We start from the raw sequence: 9,565 nt of genomic DNA, 5'->3' as shown, positions 1-9,565 counted from the left end.
AGGAGAATTAGACCTTGACGCAGACCGTCCTTAAGGTGGTCCTACACCACTTGGCTGGCAGTTCACAGATAGTTTCTTGCCCCAAATCTTAAGATGAGTGAGAATTGAAGCTTCCGGTCTGACTACCGACTCTGGGTCCTGTACTAGGTTCTATCTGGCACATTCTCAGGACATCATGGTGTCCTTCCTATGCCTGTGGCGGGGGGCCATAGACAGTAACGACTTCCCAGTCTGACTCTTAAGTTAGTCAGCAGCCAGAAGAAGCCTCATTTATGTGAACACAAATGGATAATCAATTAAAAAAGAGCCAAACAAAGAAACCCTGACTCTTAGATTTTATGGACCTCTGGTGGTATGGGCCCAGCGGCCTCATGTTCTCAGAATAAAGGCAGGAGCAAAACCACGCCATGTTGTTGAACTCTGCCTGCCGGCTCTCGGCTGTTCTAGCATTCTCTGGAGCGGAGACAGGCAGGCACAGCAGCTGGAGAGCAAGCATCATGGCTTGAGGGCTCCTTTGCTGGCTTTCATACGTGATTTACATACATGTTTGCTGGCTTTTATATGCGATTTACATACATCTGCATAGTCCATGCTCTGTCCACGTTTTTGCCAGTTCATTCCCTCCTCAGAGGGTCAGAGATGGGCCAGAGTCCCCCAGGACTACAATTTCTGTTAGGATTCCATGTAAGAGTCTGCTCAGTGGGGTCCTAACCTGTTGTTTGTCTGCAAGGCCGACTCTATTTACAAGTGCCGGGGGATATAGCCAATGTGACTACAGTGGTTCTGTGTGCCCTTTGGATTCCTACATCAGGGCTTGAAGAGGAACAGTCCTAGATGAGAAATGGGAATCAAAACCACAATGAGACATTGCTACTCACAAACAGAGAAGTTGGCACTGGAGAGATGGCTCAGCTGTTAAGAGCACTCTGACTGCTCTTCTAGAGGATCCAGGTTCAATTCCCAGCACCCTCAAGGCAGCTAACAACTGTCTGTAACTCCAAGATCTGATACCCTCACATAGACAGACATACAGGCAATATACCAATGCACATAAAATAAACATAAATAAATACATTAAAAAAAAACTCAGGAAGTCAGTTAAAATGATAAAAGATTGATAATGCTAAGAGCTGACAAGAATATGGGTCAAGCAAACTTCTCATATGTAGTTGGAAGAGTATAGATTGGCATGGTCACTGTAGAGGATCGTCATACAGGAGCATTTAGAGGTAAATGCATTGCCCTTGGTATATAAGATATTATGCTCTGAGGTCTTTCTCCATGGGGTGCATGTGCCTAGTGAGATACATGTCTCAGGATATTTATTCAGAATATCGAAATATTGGAAACGGTCCAAGTGGATAAACAAACTATCAAAATGTGTGCAAAAAAGCGGGCTGTGCTCTTGCAGTAGAAATAGTACACGGCAAAGAAAAAGGAAGAGTGTAGTGTACATTGAACAACACAGATGAATGCACAGATGCAACTATGGGAACAGAAAACGGACACAAGAGCGTCTGTACTGCAGCAGCATCCTATGTGTGTGAAGAGCAAGAACAGGTAAGCTCATCTGTAGAGAGAGGAGTCAGCCCCTGCTTACCTCTGGGGAAGAGAATGGGCCAGGAAGGGACATGCTGGAGCCTGCTGGGGAGACAGGAATGCCGTATCAGTGTGTAAAAGTCCATCTAGTCTCCTGAAGTTTGGACACTTTACAGTGTATCTGTCAGACTTACATAAAACTAAAGGAGAACAAGAGGGATCTGTGTGAGGAAGTCTGCAGGATCCTTCTGGTACTGGGCTCCTACTGTGACTTCCAGGACTTGGCCTTTGTTTCCAAAGTCCTAACATCACTTACTGCATGGACTGTGTTGTTCGGTAGCCAGACATCAGCTCTATGACTTGCCCGTCAGCTTAATGTTCCAACATGCTCTGAGCCTGTCATCTGCCTCTGCGATTTGAATAATATATTCCTACCTTTCAGGTGTGCCTAACTTCATACTCAGCTGAGGGTGACAGTTTGGTTCTTGGCCTTTAGCCCATGCTCACGAGAGGATGGTCGGGAGGTCTCTCTCATCCCCTTGATAAGCTTTCCAGAGCTACTGCACTGGGACACGTGGAGAGGAAGCCCTCCAGGTTGCTGAACACACTGCTCTGGATTGGATAGCCCTACAGAAACTCATTAGAATGCATAGAGCTGTCTGGACTTCTTTGGGCTAGGAGAGTTCTTGGAAGCTGAAGACCTAAACAGACCTTCTTGCATCCTTTCCTTTGGACTAGGGGTGGCAAAACCCCAAGCAGGCTAATGGTGCTCCCCTGGCTCTTTCTTACCCTGTGGTAGACATTAATAATCAATTGTAGCATCTTTCTAATAAGAGTAAGTGGGAAAGTACTCCAAGTTAGTGCAAGGGAACAAAATGTGCAATTCAGGCTGCAGAAGAGCGCCCTGTTCCCGCATGTGTACATGCGTTTGTATATGTACAGGTGTATACATGTGTGTATGGATGTCACATCCTGACACTGGGTTTCTTCCTCAACCATTCTCCATTTTGTTTCTGAGACGGGCTCTCTCACTGAACCCTAGAACTCACTGGTTTGCCCGGGCTGATTGGCCTGCCCCACCCCACCATGATCCTCATGTTTCTGCTTTCCCAGCCCTAGGTTGTAGACACCACTGTGCCTGGCTTTTTAATGCAAGGGCTGAGAATCTGAACTCAGGTCCACTTGCTTGCACAACAAATACTTTACTGACTAAACTGTCTCCCCACCCACCCTGCCCTGTTCTCGGAAGTCCTGGACCTCTTCCCAAACATGACTGTAGACTTATCGTACACCAGCTGCAAAGGGTAGGAGAGACACAGAGTCCTAGTCCTAGACCCGGTTCCCTAGAAACCAATGGAAAAAGGAGAATTTGTTTCATCACGTGAGTCAGGAAAGGGCCAGAGGTGAGTTAAGTATGAAATCTCAGGCAAAGGGACCCTGGGAGTGATATTTCTCAGAGAGAAGGGACACAACAGAGTGGTCAGCATAAGATAGATAGATAGATAGAGAGAGAGAGAGAGAGAGAGAGAGAGAGAGAGAGAAGAGACAGAGAGACAAGAGAGACAGAGAGAGAGAGAGACACAGAGACACAGAGACAGAGAGAGACACATAGAGAGACTCTGAAGCTTCAAAGGCCCAGGGAGAGATGAATCCCCAGGCCCTCCTGAAGGGCTGTGTGTATAGGAAGTGCCCCACTAGCGCCAGGGAAGTCTTGAAAAGAGGAGCCCCAGGCATGGCTGTGGAAAGCAAAGGTGTATTCACACGGGACCTATGGAAAGGTGAAACATGAACATACTCCCCCATTCAAGGTAATTTCAAAAGATGCTGTGTCAGATGCTGTCCTTAATCCTTGCCTATTCTGGGGGTGGGGCAGGGAGAGAAGAGTCTTCATGGTCTGTGCCAGTTGGACACACCACTGTAAGAATGGAGAAGGGCTGAAGGGTCAGGTGCTACTTATAGGTGCCCTCATTATGTAGGTAACTCTGAGAGATGCCAGCCCCCTAAGGCTCCTGCAAGACCCCCTGGATTAGAAACACCATGCGGTTCCAGAACCTTCCAGACTCTGTGAAACAGACAGGAGACTTCCATCTCACTGGTCAAGAGACACAAAGGACACACTCTCCAGTGTGTTAACTCACTTTGCTTTCCTAGTTGGGTGGTGTGCCACTGATTGTACGCACCCACGGCTGAGATGTGGAATGCAAGGAGCCTGTGTTCGCCTCCCACCTTCAAGTCATTCTCGCCTTACTCAAAGTGAAGAATGTTTTTTTTTTTTTCCTCCTTCTTCTTTTGTTCAAAAAGTTGTGGAGTGTGGACACCTGGCCCAGGTTTCACCACCTGCTGCCTGTTAAAATTCTTTAACCTCTCTGGACCCCAGTTTCCTCGTTGGCACTTAGGAAGGAGTAGACCTGACTCGCAACGCTGGCCCTTACTTGGGAGTCATGTGCTCATCTGGCTCCGGGTTGTGGGACTCATGTTTCTTTGTTCATTAGGAACAAAGAACAGGACTTAAAATTTAAAAGTTGTACCATAGTTTAACATCAATACCTTCGTTTTTTAGGCAACATTTTTTCCTTAAGAGGAGGGAGCTGGCTGGAGTAGAGAGACCTGGTTTTTTTTCTGTCTTTTTTAAACATTAAAGCCCCCGTCTTCAGGGAAGAAGAGGCCGTTGGATGTGTTTTGAATGTTTTAAATCAAAGCCTGCCGAGGGATGGAGAGCTATAGGTTTCAATAAGCACCTTCTTGCAGTCATCTGAAGACTTTCGCTTATAAGGATAATGGAATCTTCAGAAACCCTAGGAGACATGCCAGAAAGAAGTCATACACATCAGTGGAATTTTCCTAAACGACCCCCTCCCCATTGGCCCCTCAGGAGGGTCTCCTCCACAGATTCCAAAGATATCTGCAGCCTCCTTGGTCTGTCTGGGAGAAGGAGAACCTTCCACGCAGATCTCCCCACCCACAGATCTCAGGCCTGTTGTTGACCACCCTGACTCCTGGAGCCTGAGTTCCCAGCATGCACTAGGGTGACTGCTGAGTGGCAAATGCTTCTATTGGAAGTCTAGGGGTCCAGGGCAGCTGCTGGTTCCCCGACACCTCTTCTCACAGAGCTGCTTTAGTGAAAGTAACAGAACAAATGTAGTACTCCTGGATGATATATGCAGGCTTCTTTTAACTATGGAATCTGGAGCCTGGGGTTTGCAGGGTTCGGTCTGACGCTGTGAAATCTGTGTGCAGGCCCCAACACACCGCACATGCCTGGCTTCTACTTGGGAGGGAGATGGGTAGAGCTGGCTTCTTCCCTTTTATAGGTTTTCTTGAGATGCTGCCAAAATTCATTCCAAGCTATTTAAAGATTAAGAAATGCATTTTTGAGAACTTGATTTGATGTAATTTCAGGAAAAGACAAATGCATCTAGAGAAGACAACGCAGAAACCCTCAAAGACCCAGTTGAAAGAATGAGTTGATGTTTAATTAAAAGCAGTGGGCACGAATGGATTCTGCACATTTTCGGGGATCAGGTTACCTGGAAAGAAAGGAAAATTGTGGATGGGTATAATATAAACAAAAAGGGAGTTCAAATGAGGACTTTAAGAAATTAAAATCAAAAGGGACTCTTCAAAAAGAGTGTCCATCTTGGGTATTAACCTCCAACATCGAAATGAAAACAATTTTGAAAAGCTTAAAAAAAAAAAAAAGGCAACCCACATTTGGGCATTCTTCAGATCTCTTGGCCTCCAGCTTTCTGTGGGAAGCTAGGCTTTCCCATCCTTTGCTTGATGGGTCTTACATTTATTCTCTAAGTGCATCTAGGATTTCTTGCCAGCTCTCTAAACCACACCAACATGAAAGAAAAGGATGCTCTGCCCTCTTGGATGTGAGGCACTCTCAGGTTTTGAGTGAAGTTTATGATTAAAACATACCAGGCAGTAACTAGGAGATTCTGGCTCTTGCATAGCGGGTCGCTTAGGGGAAATTATTTTGTCTCCCTGAGATCCACTTCTTTCCGTATGAGATGAGATCCTTCTCAAGGCCATCTGGGGGACTCACTAGTCAGTGATCTTGTCACCTCATTCCACTAGAGTTCCATGTAGTTGTTTAACGTCCCAGAGTTGGTAGTTGGCCCCTAATGATCAGATTCTAGAGCCTTCTGCAGAAGCTTCAGCATCAGGAGGAGGTAAGCTGAGTGGCACAGATGATCTTAACCCCAAGTCCAAGAAGCTAATGTATCTGTGACTTGAAATAGGGCAGCCACGAGTGCTGGAAAAGTATCTAGTGCAGCTGATGAATATAATTTTAATTTTATTTAATTCCAGTTAATTTTGACTTACATTTAAACAGCTGCACGTGGATAATGGCTAACATATTCAAATGATAGATTTTGCGTGTTGGTACAATAAGATCCCTGAGGCTGGGTATTTTAAGAATAGAGGTTTATTTGGTCTTTGATGCTGGTATTAGGACAGTTCAAAGAGCATGGTCCTGGCAGCTGGAGTGAACCCCTGGCTGCTCTGTGTCACAATATGATGGCTAAGTGGCTTTGTAGAGAAGGAACACATGAAAGCAGAAACAAGAGAAGTAATTGCAAAAGGAAGGTCTGCCTTTGTAACAACTCGACTTTGCTTTAACCCATCCAGGCTGGGTAGACCTAGCCTATCCCGATGAGATGGCCATTAATTCATTCCAAGGGTGGTACCCGAGTGGCATATTCATCCCCCGTGAGGCTCTGCCTCTTGAAGGTTCTGCTTCCGGTTCACGAACCTTCGGCGGAAACCATGAAAACCCTAGCAGGTGGCTGTGGGAATATTTCTACATTTTAACATATGACAATCCCATCCATACTCCGTTGCTTTGGCCGCCATTGCTGACCAACAGCATTCACCCCGTTTTTTTTTTTTTTTTTTTTTTTTTTTTTTTTTTTTTTTTTTTTTTTTTTCGGGGCCTGGTTGATCCAGGTCCACTTCCAACTGCTAGAGAAACAAGATGAGTAAGGTGCAGCCCTTGAGAGCTCCCTGCCTTGTGGGAGAGAATCACAGACTTCTAGAAATGCTGGCTGTTAAGGGTGGGGCTCCCGGGAAAGTAAGCGGAGCCATTTGTCAATAACCATTGCGCACGGCCCTTTAACATTCTCTGCACAGGGATGCACACGGCCAGGCATTTGCTCCTCGTTCATCTGGCCCACTTTTCTTCCCTTAACCTCTGAAGCTAAAAGTAACCTGGACATTTGCCAGGTGCTGACTCAAAACTGGGTTATTTTTAGCTTTGGGTGCCTTGAAACCTAGTTAGGGAAAAAACGACCTCAAGGAACGGAAGATTCGGAGCTTCGCTTGGCAGATGCGCTGCGTGCATTTTGAATGTCAGACGGCGGACCAGGTACTGGGGTCATAGCCATGAAGGTGACAGGTACTGTGAACCCTTCATTTTGGGCAGCTGCCACGGCACTGTAGGGGTGAAGGTAGACAATGTATAAGTCAACGGGGACAATTCCAGACAGCGTTAAGAAGAAAGGGAGATGGTGGCCATTAATATAAATAATAATTTTTTTTTTTTTTAAATCAAGACAACACAACCAAATCCACTGGTCCCTACCCTGTACTCCCTGAGTAGCAGTTACATGGGCAATGCAGAGTTTGGGTAAACATAAAAGAAGCTTGCCCTGATGTGAATTTGGAGCCCACAAGCCTTGCTGAGGTGGAAGGAAACAGTGTGCATGAAAGGGCTTCTAATTAGTTGAGCTCCTTCTAGGGTCTATTATTATTGTATGGTCTCCCACGACTCTTAGTTAGGGACTTCTGGTTCGGCATACAGGAGGGAAGGGGAGACTCTGCAGAGGAACTAAACATGTCTGGAGGATGCTGTGTGTTAGGGTCTTCCGGAGTCTTCTTTGGAGCCTTTGGCTTCCCCAGGGAGACCTCTGCTTACAGAGGCTGATGAGCCCCCTGACCTTAGTTATTCTTCACGTTGGGGACATATGTAAAGTGTTCCTAAAAAGCATCTTGAGGCAGAACGTTTTTCTTTGAAATGGAGTAGCTGTCAAGAGTGGACGATGAGCTCTCCAGTGGAAGGGACTGATAGGACATTAAAGGCATTCGGGCCACTGGCTCCCACTTTGTGACCTGGCTCCCTCCTAGAACAAAGTAGGTGTGACACTGTGACATCAGTCTTGGGAGAATCCCTGGAACAGGGTAGGGGAGGCTCTATGGCTGAATCAGGCATCGGCCATTCCTGTTATGCTATCCAAACCCAGCAGCTCATCTTTGGATCGACACAACAAAATTGAGACCAATTGAAATTACTTCAGGTGCCGACTGTCAATCAGTCTTAGAGCATGGCACACTATACTGAAAAAAATCCTAAACTCATCTCATCCCACAATCCCCTAATTTAACAGGAAACAAAGGGCCAGATTTGGGCCGGGCGGTGGTGGCGCACGCCTTTAGTCCCAGCACTCGGGAGGCAGAGGCAGGTGGATCTTTGTGGTTCGAGGCCAGCTGGGCTACAAGTGAGTTCCAGGAAAGGTGCAAAGCTACACAGAGAAACCCTGTCTCAAAAAACAAAACAAAACAAAACAAAACAAAAGGCCAGATTTGGGGGAGGGCATTGCCCAAGGCTTTAGAGTTGGTGGCAGGTCTCTGATGACTAGATCCTAGATCCACTTGCAGAGGCTGAAGGGTCCTTTTCTGCCATAATTCCCTCTAAGATGCCTGCCTAAGACAGCGCCAGTGATGAGTAACCATGTGGTACTGTGACCATACATTGGATGTGTGTTCTAGTACCGTGCTGAGCACTCAACACTACCTCATCAAATTCTTGGTGCTCCAAGCCTCCCATTTGTCCCTCCTCTCCTCTTCTCTATCTCTTGGTGCCCGCGATATGCTCCATGTGGAGTATGAAAGGTTCTTCCTGGCTCTCTGCGTTCTTCTGGTTTCGGCGCATGGGGTGTATGGAGAAGTAGCGGGAGGAAGCAGCGGGAACTCAAAGCATTTGTTCCTTTAGATTCATCCCTGCAGGGTTAGTGCCACAGGCCATTTGGACCTTTCCTTCCTCCTTTGGGCTTTGGCTCTGTGGTTGGGATTTCTTTGTTGGTAGATTGGTTTGCTTGTTTGTGTCTGGTGTGGTTGACCTTGGATTAAGCCCATTCAAAGGCTTCCTTGTTAAATGTGGAGCAGAACCCCACAGAGTAAGTGCATATGGCGCCCCAGTTCACAGCTCAGGAAAGGGAGACAAGCCACACAGTAGGTGAGTCCTGGGAACTCCAGAAGTGTTAGCCCTAGACTGCCCCTGACACCCCTCTTAGAGCCAAGAGACATGGGTGGGTGGATGGATGAATGCTCCCGAGCTTGGCATTTCCAACACCAAGAGAGTGTGCTGTTCCTAAGTCTCTGAAAATCTGTCCATTCTTATTAGGCTGTTTTGTCTATCACTCAGGCCAGGCCATTAAGTTCCTGGCAGGCAGCCTGTAAGAGGGGACAATGTGATGAGGTTCAGAGAAAGCAGACAGTAACATTTGTTTCTCTGCTTGGAAGCTTAAAGCAACAATAAACAAATAAACTGAAAAACCAGAGGGGCTGGAGAGAGAGTTCAGTGGGTAAGAGTTCTTACTGTTCTTCCAGAGACCATGAATTCGTTTCCCAGAACCCAGGCTGGGCAGATCGTATTTGCCCACAACTCTAGCTAGCTCCAGGGCATCCCAAACCCTCTTCAGGCACATACTTGCACATATGTGTCACACACACAGGCACACACACACACACACACACACACACACACACACACACACACACACACAGACAAATAAAAAATTAAGTGCCCTGAAAAAACAAGGTGACCTTAATCAATTAAAGGACCAGCAGCAAATAGCCCCCTGCCTGTGGGCAGCCTCTGCGGATGATTTCCTCTGGTGGAGACGGTCTGTCAGTATGACATGCTGCCCCGAACTGCACATCGTCTCTCCCCTCATCTGAGAACATTTTCCTCTACTCTGAATTGTGCAAGCTCAGACTGGGAGTGACAGGCGCCTACAGC

At 46.8% G+C, this 9,565-nt stretch overlaps 1 long non-coding RNA gene across 5 annotated transcripts in view; it reads left to right on the top strand.

The window, feature by feature from the left end:
• The first annotated feature begins 6,697 nt into the window (after positions 1–6,697).
• LOC114709316 overlaps positions 6,698–9,565 on the top strand; it is a 54,359-nt gene continuing 51,491 nt past the window's right edge. Inside the window, exon 1 of one of the 5 annotated variants that reach the window (XR_003736907.2) lies at positions 6,698–6,943. This is a non-coding gene — a long non-coding RNA (uncharacterized LOC114709316). The remainder of the gene's footprint in view (positions 6,944–9,565) is intronic. The other 4 variants (XR_005092655.1, XR_003736906.2, XR_003736912.2 and 1 more) reach the window with 4 other exon arrangements.

Source organism: Peromyscus leucopus, chromosome 13 (assembly GCF_004664715.2).
Source record: "Peromyscus leucopus breed LL Stock chromosome 13, UCI_PerLeu_2.1, whole genome shotgun sequence".
Taxonomy (NCBI): Eukaryota; Metazoa; Chordata; class Mammalia; order Rodentia; family Cricetidae; genus Peromyscus; species Peromyscus leucopus.
This window is presented reverse-complemented; position numbering and strand designations above follow the sequence as displayed.